Source organism: Phragmites australis, chromosome 7 (genome assembly GCF_958298935.1).
Source record: "Phragmites australis chromosome 7, lpPhrAust1.1, whole genome shotgun sequence".
NCBI lineage: Eukaryota > Viridiplantae > Streptophyta > Magnoliopsida > Poales > Poaceae > Phragmites > Phragmites australis.
The window spans coordinates 10,221,326-10,231,229 of NC_084927.1; the positions used below are offsets into that span (position 1 = coordinate 10,221,326).

The 9,904-nt window shown below is 41.1% G+C and overlaps 1 pseudogene; it reads right to left on the reverse strand.

The window, feature by feature from the left end:
* Positions 1 to 7,246, reverse strand: part of LOC133925388 (uncharacterized) — a 41,507-nt pseudogene extending 34,261 nt beyond the window's left edge.
* Between the last annotated feature and the right edge of the window lie 2,658 nt (positions 7,247 to 9,904).

Consider the following 9,904-nt stretch of genomic DNA (forward strand, 5'->3'; position numbering starts at 1 on the left):
GGAGTTGCAAGCCCAAAGAAAAGCTTCCATTATATTCACAAGGGGAATACAAGCATTTCTAAGGGATCACTCCCGTATTTACATCAAGACAAAAATAAAAGAAGAAGAAACTACTACAAAAGCCTAATCGGAGGCAGAGTTGGCGTCGGAGTCGTCTTGGCCATCCCCGGGGGCTGGCGGCGGTGGCACTTCCCGCCTGAAGCCCACCACCTCGGCAGCGGTGCTCTGAACCGCTTCCCGGGCGGCCTCTCCCTCGGCTTCGACTATTCCTTCCCGCGCTGGTTCCAGCGGAAAGTTCGAGTCTCTGCTCTGGTAGCAGGCCAGGACGTGCTCGGCCACCGCTTGGGCCAAGCCGCGTCCTTCCCGGGCGGCAAGTTCCTTGATGGCCCAGGGCAGCACCTCGAGGCGCTCGCAGACTTGCTGAAGTCCCAGGATTGTCGTCCGGGGGCATCGCTCTTCTCGTCCGTGACGAGTCACCCAAGGCCGACCCTCTCCACGGCCCGTCGCATCCGCCGGAGTACGTCCTCCAACATCTGCTGCAGGTTGACCCGTGAGACAAAGGCAGCCTCGAGCTTCTCCTTCGCGGCCCGTAGCTGCTCCTCGAGACCCTGGCCCCCGGCCGCACCAGAAGCGCCGGCGTCGGGTGCGAGGCCGGCGGCTTGCTTCGCTTGCGCCACCAGTTCGGACAGAGCCCGCTCGCGGGCGGTCAGCTCCTCCTTGTGCTTAGCGTTCTCCTCCTCCCTGGCAGCGACGGCTGTCGCCGCCTCGGCAGCCTCCCCCTCCCGGCGGGACAGCAAGTCCTCCCGGGCGCCCAGGTTCGCCGCCTTGCTTTCGGCGTCGAACTCCCGAAGGGTCAGGTCAGCTTCGTGGGCCTCCGCCGCCCACTCGGGGCTCGCGACCGCATCCTCCTGCTCCTGCGCCCGCCTCTCCCTGGCAAGGGCCTCGGCAGCCTGCTGCCGCGATGCCTTGGCCAAGCGGGCAGCATCTTCCCGCTCCCGCGCAGCTTCTGCGCGGGCGCTCCCCAAAACCTCCCGCTCCCGCGCGATCTCCGCGCGGGTATCTTCCAAAAGCTCCCGCTCCTGCGCGATCTCCGCGCGGGTATCTTCCAAAAGCTTATCATAACATTCAAACCACCATGATAGAGAAAATGTAAGAATGGCACGTTGCATGATAACACAAACCACCATGATTATCATAACATTCAAACGATGAACATATAGAAAATAATAAAAATAACACACATCACCATGATTATGATCATAACATCCATCAAAGGAATAAATATGAGTGTTGTTGGCATAATTAGACATACAGAATCCATAACAAATTGATTATATAGAAAACAAGCATAAAAAAATTAAATTTTCTAGTTCAATAGTCTAAACTACATGTAATGCTATATAATCTTCATAGAATTATTTGATTCCTAATTTGGCCGCATGGAGAGCATCCAGATGTATGGATTTAACCGTTCACCTTTTCAACCTGTAAAAAAGGTTAACCATTAAGATTGCAATAACAAAATATAATGTATGCTTCATCAAAATTGATGGAAATTGACATACCAAAATTTTAGGCCAAGCAATCGGTCTTCCTATAGCACAGGCTTCATCGATTGTCTTGCAGTGCTTTATTGGCCTTACTAACTCCTCTTTTTCCACAATCGGATATTTGACAATCACCATTACAAATTGGGAACCTATCTCAACGCCATCAACTTTTTGTTGCGGCCTCTCACTCTGAAAACTAGCATATGCTACACATTCTCTGTTTGGATATGTTGAAGTCTTCAGAACTACTATGGTGCCAATCTATATGTGAGAATTAATACAGTCAATAAATGACAAATATGACTGAGTCATACAAACAAAAATTTATTAGGAACATTGTTATATGATGTGTTGTTACCTCCATCTCCATTGAAATAGTACGCATCTTCTTTGAGGGGTGTAGAGTCTTCTTTTGAGTGTCTTGCCTTTGTGTGCATGCCATAGTCTATTACGAGGGAAATAAAGAGGAAACATTTGAAGCAACAACCTGACTAAGTAGTAGATTCTAAACACATAAGAGGTACCTCTTGTCTAAAATCATGGGCAGAGCGTGACGGCGGTGATGGTCCTTCTTGATAAGGCAAATCATTGTCATTATCATCATCATGATGTTGGTTTCATAAAACAACCATGTAAACAAACAAATAAATTCAATGGTACTAACTAGGCTATAAGCAATGGTGATACATCTAAAAAATACAGTATACGTATACATGTCATTTGTCATCTCCCATTGCACAAAGGAAATTAATTAGCGTCATAACATTGTTTTGAGCTATATACTACTAATGATAGTACTGCTGTACCGCGCGCCTTGTCCCAACTGCTATACATTGTATCAGGTAGATACATTCACTGAAACTAGCTCGTGTACATGATGAAAATGGTTAACTGAATATAACTCACATAAATGTTGCTTAAAATAAATATAAGAAATATTAACACCACATACAAGACCAAAATAGAAGTAGTGAACCTATAACTAAGGATGAGCTACTTCGTCGATATGAACTTCATACAGTTATCAACTCATTGCCAATATAAGATACCATCGCTTTTTCAGATTTGAATAAACAATCAGATGTGCAATAAACTGCTAAAATACAGTATAAGAACCTAATTATTTTAGAAATTTATGGCACAACAAATTTAGAGACATATAAAAACATCAAACTTATTTTTAACAACCTACATGAGGTTGTATTATCCTACATAAGGTCTAAACAAATTCCACGCTATATCCATGTCCTTCAAAAAAATAGACTATGAATTCAAATTGTATACAAAGGTGGGGATAACATGAGTTCAATCTAAGAAGTATTACACTACAGTGTCAGGTAGGTAACTACCAAATGCAACTCTTTTTAGTAAATATTATGTATCATTGCAACAAATAATCAGGAGGGTTTGCTTCAGTACTCCTATTTGAGAAAAATGTATCAATGTAAAGCATAAGTAATTACTGAGTATGGGAAAATACATATATTAGTTAGATTTCACACACTTAAAACAAAAAGAAAAACCATCTCTCTATTCAGCATAGCTCTTTTTCTTCACTGATGAAGACTAACAAGTGATCCTAACAAATCAACAATAACGATAGTCTTGCATGGAAGGTACTGCAGGCCTGAGTAAACTTAGCTACTATCTTAGTGAACATTGTCTGATTGACGAAAGCAGGAGGCATGATGAGCTTAAATGTGGTGAGGGTGGGTATGTAAATATAAAGAAACAGAATCGGAAGAAATCATACATTCACACACTTGCATGCCTTTTCCATCTAAAAAGTTTGTAAGCATAACCATCAAAGAAAAGTTTCAATCCCCTAAAATCATGAGATCGAGATCGGAGCAAGAAGTCTCTCAAGGATCATAAAAATTGGAAATTTCTCACAAGGAGGTGATTTCATATCTTTATGCTGCAAAAAATTATATACATCGAGGAAATAAATTCATTTCAAAAAATAATATCAACTTTAAAAACTCAGAGCATGTTTTAAGCATTTGAAGTTTTCTGTTTCTTTGAAAAAGGAGGCATTGAATATTCTGATGACAATGAAGGGTCACCACTCAGCTTTCCACAGGAACAAACAATAATATTCTTCATTAGGACAATATTACCAGCTTAGGGAATAATAAAACTTTAATACACGCATGCAGCTCCAGAAGTTCACATCATGCTAACTACAGCACATATAAACACATATGCATGCTCCTTTGCACCAAAATATCACTTTATAAGTATTACTGTAACTTACTCCGCTTTGCTATAGTAAATAATAAATTGAAAAACATAGGTAAGCAAGTATAACTCCTTAGATTGCTACTTTTGGCAGAAAAAAAAGGAACACCCATAAATACTAGCCATGATTGCAATTCTATGCCACAATTACATTGAAGCAAATCAAAGTTTCCAATTTTTTAGTCAAGCTATTACCAATGAGTTTGTATCCTTAATCTCTTTATCCATTCACCTACCCAGCAAACAAAAACAATTATTCACTACTAGAGACCAAAATATGTCTTCAGAGCTACCCAAACACAATTCTAATGAAAACAACCAATATACCTTAAACTATTGTTATGGGAAGTTGTTCAGAGTTTAGACATTACTAATATGAAACATAATAGGGAAGATACCGTAGAAATGGAGCTAGTGTAGTATAAAATTACCGTTGTTGTATCTCTTTGTTCAATCAATGAGTCTATTGGGTCTGGTGCATTGCAATGAACTCTCTGCAAATTGAAATATATCAAAAATAAAATTGAATAAATCTACTAGCATTAGTTGGTAATATTGACAAATACCTTTCTTTTAGAATGTATTGCTTGTGATTGGAAATTATTATACTCTGCTATTTGACCATTTTCCTACAAAAAATAAACAAGTTTGAATACAACTTTGATATGAAAGTCAAAAAACGGTAATTTACCTCTGCTAGTTCATTGTTCTCATAGTGCTCTTGCTGCTTCTTTACCAAATCTTGAAGAATTTCATCTTGCTTTTGTAGATGTTCCCCAAAATTTGACCATTCCTCTCTATCATCAACCTCATCTTCAGATGGTGATCCATCTATTGTAGTGATTCTAATGTTCTTGAGTTGACGTGGTATCCGATCATAAACGTTTTTAGGAATTGGAAGCAAACCCATTCCATGCACTTGTCCAGGTTTTTCTTTCCCCAAAACTTGATGCAAGGCATCACCTTCCCATGCAACTCTTCCTAGATTATTTTCTGCTAACTCTGGTTGTTGATCGATTATGTTTTCAAGTTGTACCTATAAGCGAAGAATACATGCAAACTATACTCACTGGATCGTTTAACAACTCAATATTTGTAAAAGCATTGAATGTATATAGCTTACCAGATGCACATTTTTACCTTTAGCCTTTGTCATGTGAGTTGCTAAGTACACCTTCGCTCTATGTGGTTGCTTCTTTTAGGATCTTGTTGCCTCTAGAAAAAATACACTGAAATGAAGAAAAACATGGAGAAGAACATCTAACAAAACAAATTTACTCACCAGGTCATCAGCCCAACGTGGAAAACTCTTTGTCCCTGCTGTATGTGTTGTCTTCATCATCGCACGACTTCTTTTGTTCTTCTCACTAAGGGCCTTATAATGAAAGTATTGGGTACGTGTATTATTTAACATGAACAAATCTAAATATGGACTATTATAAATTCAATTGTATATTTATTACCTTGCCTTCTTTCGACTTCCAAACATTGGCCAGTCCACGCCACTGGTCTTCGTCCACACCATCTGGGCAAAGCTTATACAAAGCTTTTCTTTTTTTCTTAGCATTAAATATATCCTTTTTCAAGGTTGCCTTATATCGCCTCCAGTCTCTTCCAGTTGTTTTTAGTATCCACGTCTCACATGAAGGAGGGTATAAGAACTTTGTCTGAAATTAAGAAAGAATCAATAGGGGTGAACTTCTATGTCAAAATTGTATTTAAAGTAGACAAATTCATGTACAAGAAACAATCAATAGATGAATTCATCCTAGTAGTGCGTAAAGTAGAGGAATTAATGTGCAAGAAACAATCAAGAAAAAAAGAGGCATGCAATTTTATCATTCAACTATTTAAGCAATAGGTAAAATCCTACATAGAAGTATTGCTTTGCACCATGGATGCAATTCTCATGTGTGACATCTTGACATGGCAAAGATCTGCAATTCGCAATTTGTACTAAAAAAAAGAGCAGCATTTTAACTTTCCAATGAGGCAAAATGTGTGAATAGTTCAGATCTGAATTTCACCACAGAACCGTCACTGGCGGCTTGAAGATTGCCTATAAGTATAAAATAACAATATGAAGGAATGCTTATAGTAAATTTGAACCTACATGTGAAGTAAACCATAGTACTGATTTCTCAAAATTTGGCTAGGCATATATGTAACTAGGTCAATCTAGCTGAAATATACAGAAGGGACGTTGTATGCTATTTAAAGCACTAACAACTGTACATGTACCTGTACGCACTGAAGTATTGTTTCAGCGCTGCCATCCTGCTTGACCTTTCGCCAGTCCTTCACATTGAGGGGACAATATCCTCCATTTTTTGCTAATGTGCCAAGAAACTTCCCTAGAACTCCAACTTCTTCACCAATAGGCTGACCAAGCTTATTGCATTTCACTTCTATTCGTGCTCCCTCTGGCAAGTCCCAAACATATGGTAAGGTTGTTCTACCATGCTTCTTAACTTTCTCCTTACCACCTGTACAATTAGTTTACAACATTACAAAATAACTTATACACGTATATCCTTTCAATTCTTCCAATTGGTTTAAAGTTTCTTATTACAGCTATACCTGACATATTTGGGAGGTCGTCATTCTCAACTTGGATCTCACTATCTTCCAATGCTTGTGATTCAAGCTGTGGCTCAACATGTGGCTCACTGATGTTGCGCTATCCGTTGGCATATGGAGCGTTACTTCATACCACATTTAGTCTTTTTTTTCTACCCATTTATCCTGCAAATCTTTGTAGTTTCTATCATTAACAGCTCGATAAATTGTAATAGTAATTGTATATAAGAGGAACTAATGTGGAGATGGGATCTCTTCGGATGCATCTAAAATCTATATTTATTTTATACAGAGATTCTCATGAGGGGTCCAAAGTATCATATATGCTATTTCTAATATTAAAGTTACCAAGGAGTTTGCCTAACAGGAACATCACCACTTTGTTCTGAAGAGCAATGCGACATTGAAACTTTCAGCCTACCATTCAGATTTCAGTAGGTTGTTGCTTAAAAGCTTTGTTTCAGAAGGTATAAGGTCGTTACTTAGCAACACGAACTTGGCAGAAGATGCATCATGTACAGAACAAAAGATTGACATGACACTCTATAATGTATAATCTGCTTTTACTAATGTTTTTTAATGTAACATGTGCTTGTCAAATGCTCCAACACGAATAAACAAATGCATGCCAGGGCTTTGGAGTCTAGTTCAGCCATCTATATTTTGGGGGGGAAATTCATCAAAAATAATATGAATATTTCATATTTTCTTCCCAATACTTCAAAATGACCAAGCTTAGAACTATTTCAGTGCTGTTCACCAAAATTTATAGAAAGAAATCTATGAATAACTATTTCAGTGCTTAACCAAACCTGGGAAAACAAAGCTAATACCAAACCTTGGAAAACAAAGCTAATACCAAAATTTATAGAAAGAAATCATGCAAAACAAATATCTTAAGCTCGCAACATTGGGGCCACCGGACAAAATATTTCTACTAACCAGTTGAGGGATGATAAACAGCCGCACAGGGGCACAAAAAAATTAAGGTTGCAAAAGGTTTCATATGTAAACAGTTCATTACGGGTTTGAATTTCAGATTCAGCATTAATATTTTAGTGTTTGGGAAAATAATATCTAAATAATTTGCAGAATGTCAAAGCACCAAATTATTTGTATATTTCCACCTACTATCATCAAAAGTTTTAAACTCTAGCTTAACCAAACAGGGTGATTTAAAGGAAAACCAGACTAGCCAATATGTGCAGCTCACATGATAGTTGACAAGTAGGTCATCCCATGTTTTTCTGAACCAGGATTAGAACGCAAACATAGTGAAAATAAAATCATAAACATGTCACGGCGCGCGGAGAGGGAGGCCATGGGGAGTGGGCTGGGGGCGGCGGCGCTCGCCATCCTGCCGAGCTCACAGTGGTGGGCACCGGAGAGAGGAGGGACGAATCGGAGAATGGATTCACCTTCCTCAACATCTACAACTACTAACCTTTAATCGGAGGGGAATATTGACCATGGAGGTCCTGCGTACTGGTGTTGAAGGTCCGGCGCCAGCGCTGAAGGATTTGTTAATGGCAGCGTCAAAGGATTGGTTAATGGTGGTGTCGTGTTATCTGGCGTGGTGGAGGTTAAGGAAAAGATAGATTAGAGGGGCTAGAAACGTGGGAATTTTTGTTGAAATAAATGGAGGGAAATTCTTGTGTTAGCGGGAAAAATATTGGAGGTAAATTAGTATAGGAAAGATTTTAGAGGCAATGTTCCAAAATTTTGCTAGAGGGAAAATTTTGCATCACTCGAAAAAATTGGAGGGAATTTTAAGGAAATTTTGCACCTCGATCCCCAAATCAACGGCGTCACGTGATGATAGACTCATCTTGATTTCTTCATCTACCCTCTAATCTTCTGCCAACATCCATCTCCTCTGCAACTGCTCCAACCCCGTCGGCCAATCCTCTGCTCGTACCCCGCCAGCCATCGCCTCTCCTCCCACCCTACTGACCGTCAACTAGCTAAGGTCCACGTTGGTACAACACCCAACCATCATGAAGTGTTGTATCCCTCGCCCTCCACCTAAAGCTACAAAGAAAATAGGTCCATTCGTGGAAGGCCGCCTCCCTCTTCTACATCAGCAATGAGCGACAATGACGACGACTATGACAACGATCGGGTCAAGCCATTAGCCTATTTTTCCTCGGTTCCTCCCCTTGTGCATGCTTTAATGAGCTTCCACGATTCAAGCTTGAGCTTGTTCGAGATTCGATCGAACCAAGATTGAACCTACCTCGAAGCTCGAAGGTTAAATCAGGCTCACTCAACAGCTAATCTCAAATCTTCCTTCAAGCCCAAAATAAATTGTGTCACCAACATTGTTTCACACATTGCCCTATCATACAATTTGACAGTGTACACTAATTGCTCAAATCTCTTCTTAATCACTAACTTCCATCTTGGGCATCCACACCCCTTTCTTGGACTGTTAGCAAAATATGCATCGCCACTACCTGTACTGCTACGTACATAATCAACCAGGTGGTGAGGTGTATCTGGAAGAAAAACCTGCAGTCGTGAATTGAAGGATGGGCAAGGTGGTTGTTGTGGTGGCAGTGGAGGAAGTGTTCGGTCACCCATGATGCCATCCTTCAAGACTCAACCATCTTTATCTTCAGTTCATCGACACCATCCACCTTGGCATCCAACGCCGCCAATTTCTCTATCAAACGGGTCTCAAATGATACACGGTTGTAACACCCTAATTTTTCCATTTCTAAAATTTCTCAAAATTTGCTAAGTTCAAAATGAGTTTAAATATTTTAAAAGAGAGAAAATCCTATTTTATATGAAAGAAGATATAAATGACATAGGATATAAGTGTTTATTTTGCATTCATGCTGAATTAGGCAAATAGTATTTTTATTTGATTTTTGATGAATTTATTTAAAGAGCTGTTGCCTGGATTTTGAATTTAAAGGAAAAAGAAAAAGATTAAAACTCCTCGTGGGCTGGATTTTTCCTTTTCGGCCCAGCTCCTTTTCGGCCTCGGCCCAGCCGCCGCCCCGGCCTCCTCTCCCACCCGGGCCGCATTCCTGCCTCGGCCCATCTCCGCGCGCCAGCCCACGGGTCGAGCAGCCTCACCTAGCTGTCGACATGCGGGTCCCGCATGTCAGGCCCTTCTCCTTCCTCGGTCGGACTCCGACTCGGTCACGGGAATGCACCGGCCGCCGTCTCCCGTTCAAATCCGAACATAAGCCGAACCCGAGAGCTTCTAGAGAGTTGCCAAATCAAATCCCCGGGATCTCCTCTATCTTTAGCCGGCCTTATCTCTAAAGAATTCGCAGAATCGAGCTCGGATACAACTCTCCTCCGCTGTGTCCGAGTTGATCTCGCTGCGCCGTCGCCCTGGACGTCCCGAGCTGCCTATATAAGTAGAGCCTTCCTCCCCGAACACATCTCAACCAGAAATCGCCAAAACCCGAGCCTTAGACGCCGAGTTCAGAGCTTGCCGAGCCGCCATCGCCGCCGCTTCGACTGAGCTCGCCGCCGCGCCGTTCTAGAGCCTCGCAGTGCATCCCGAAACCACC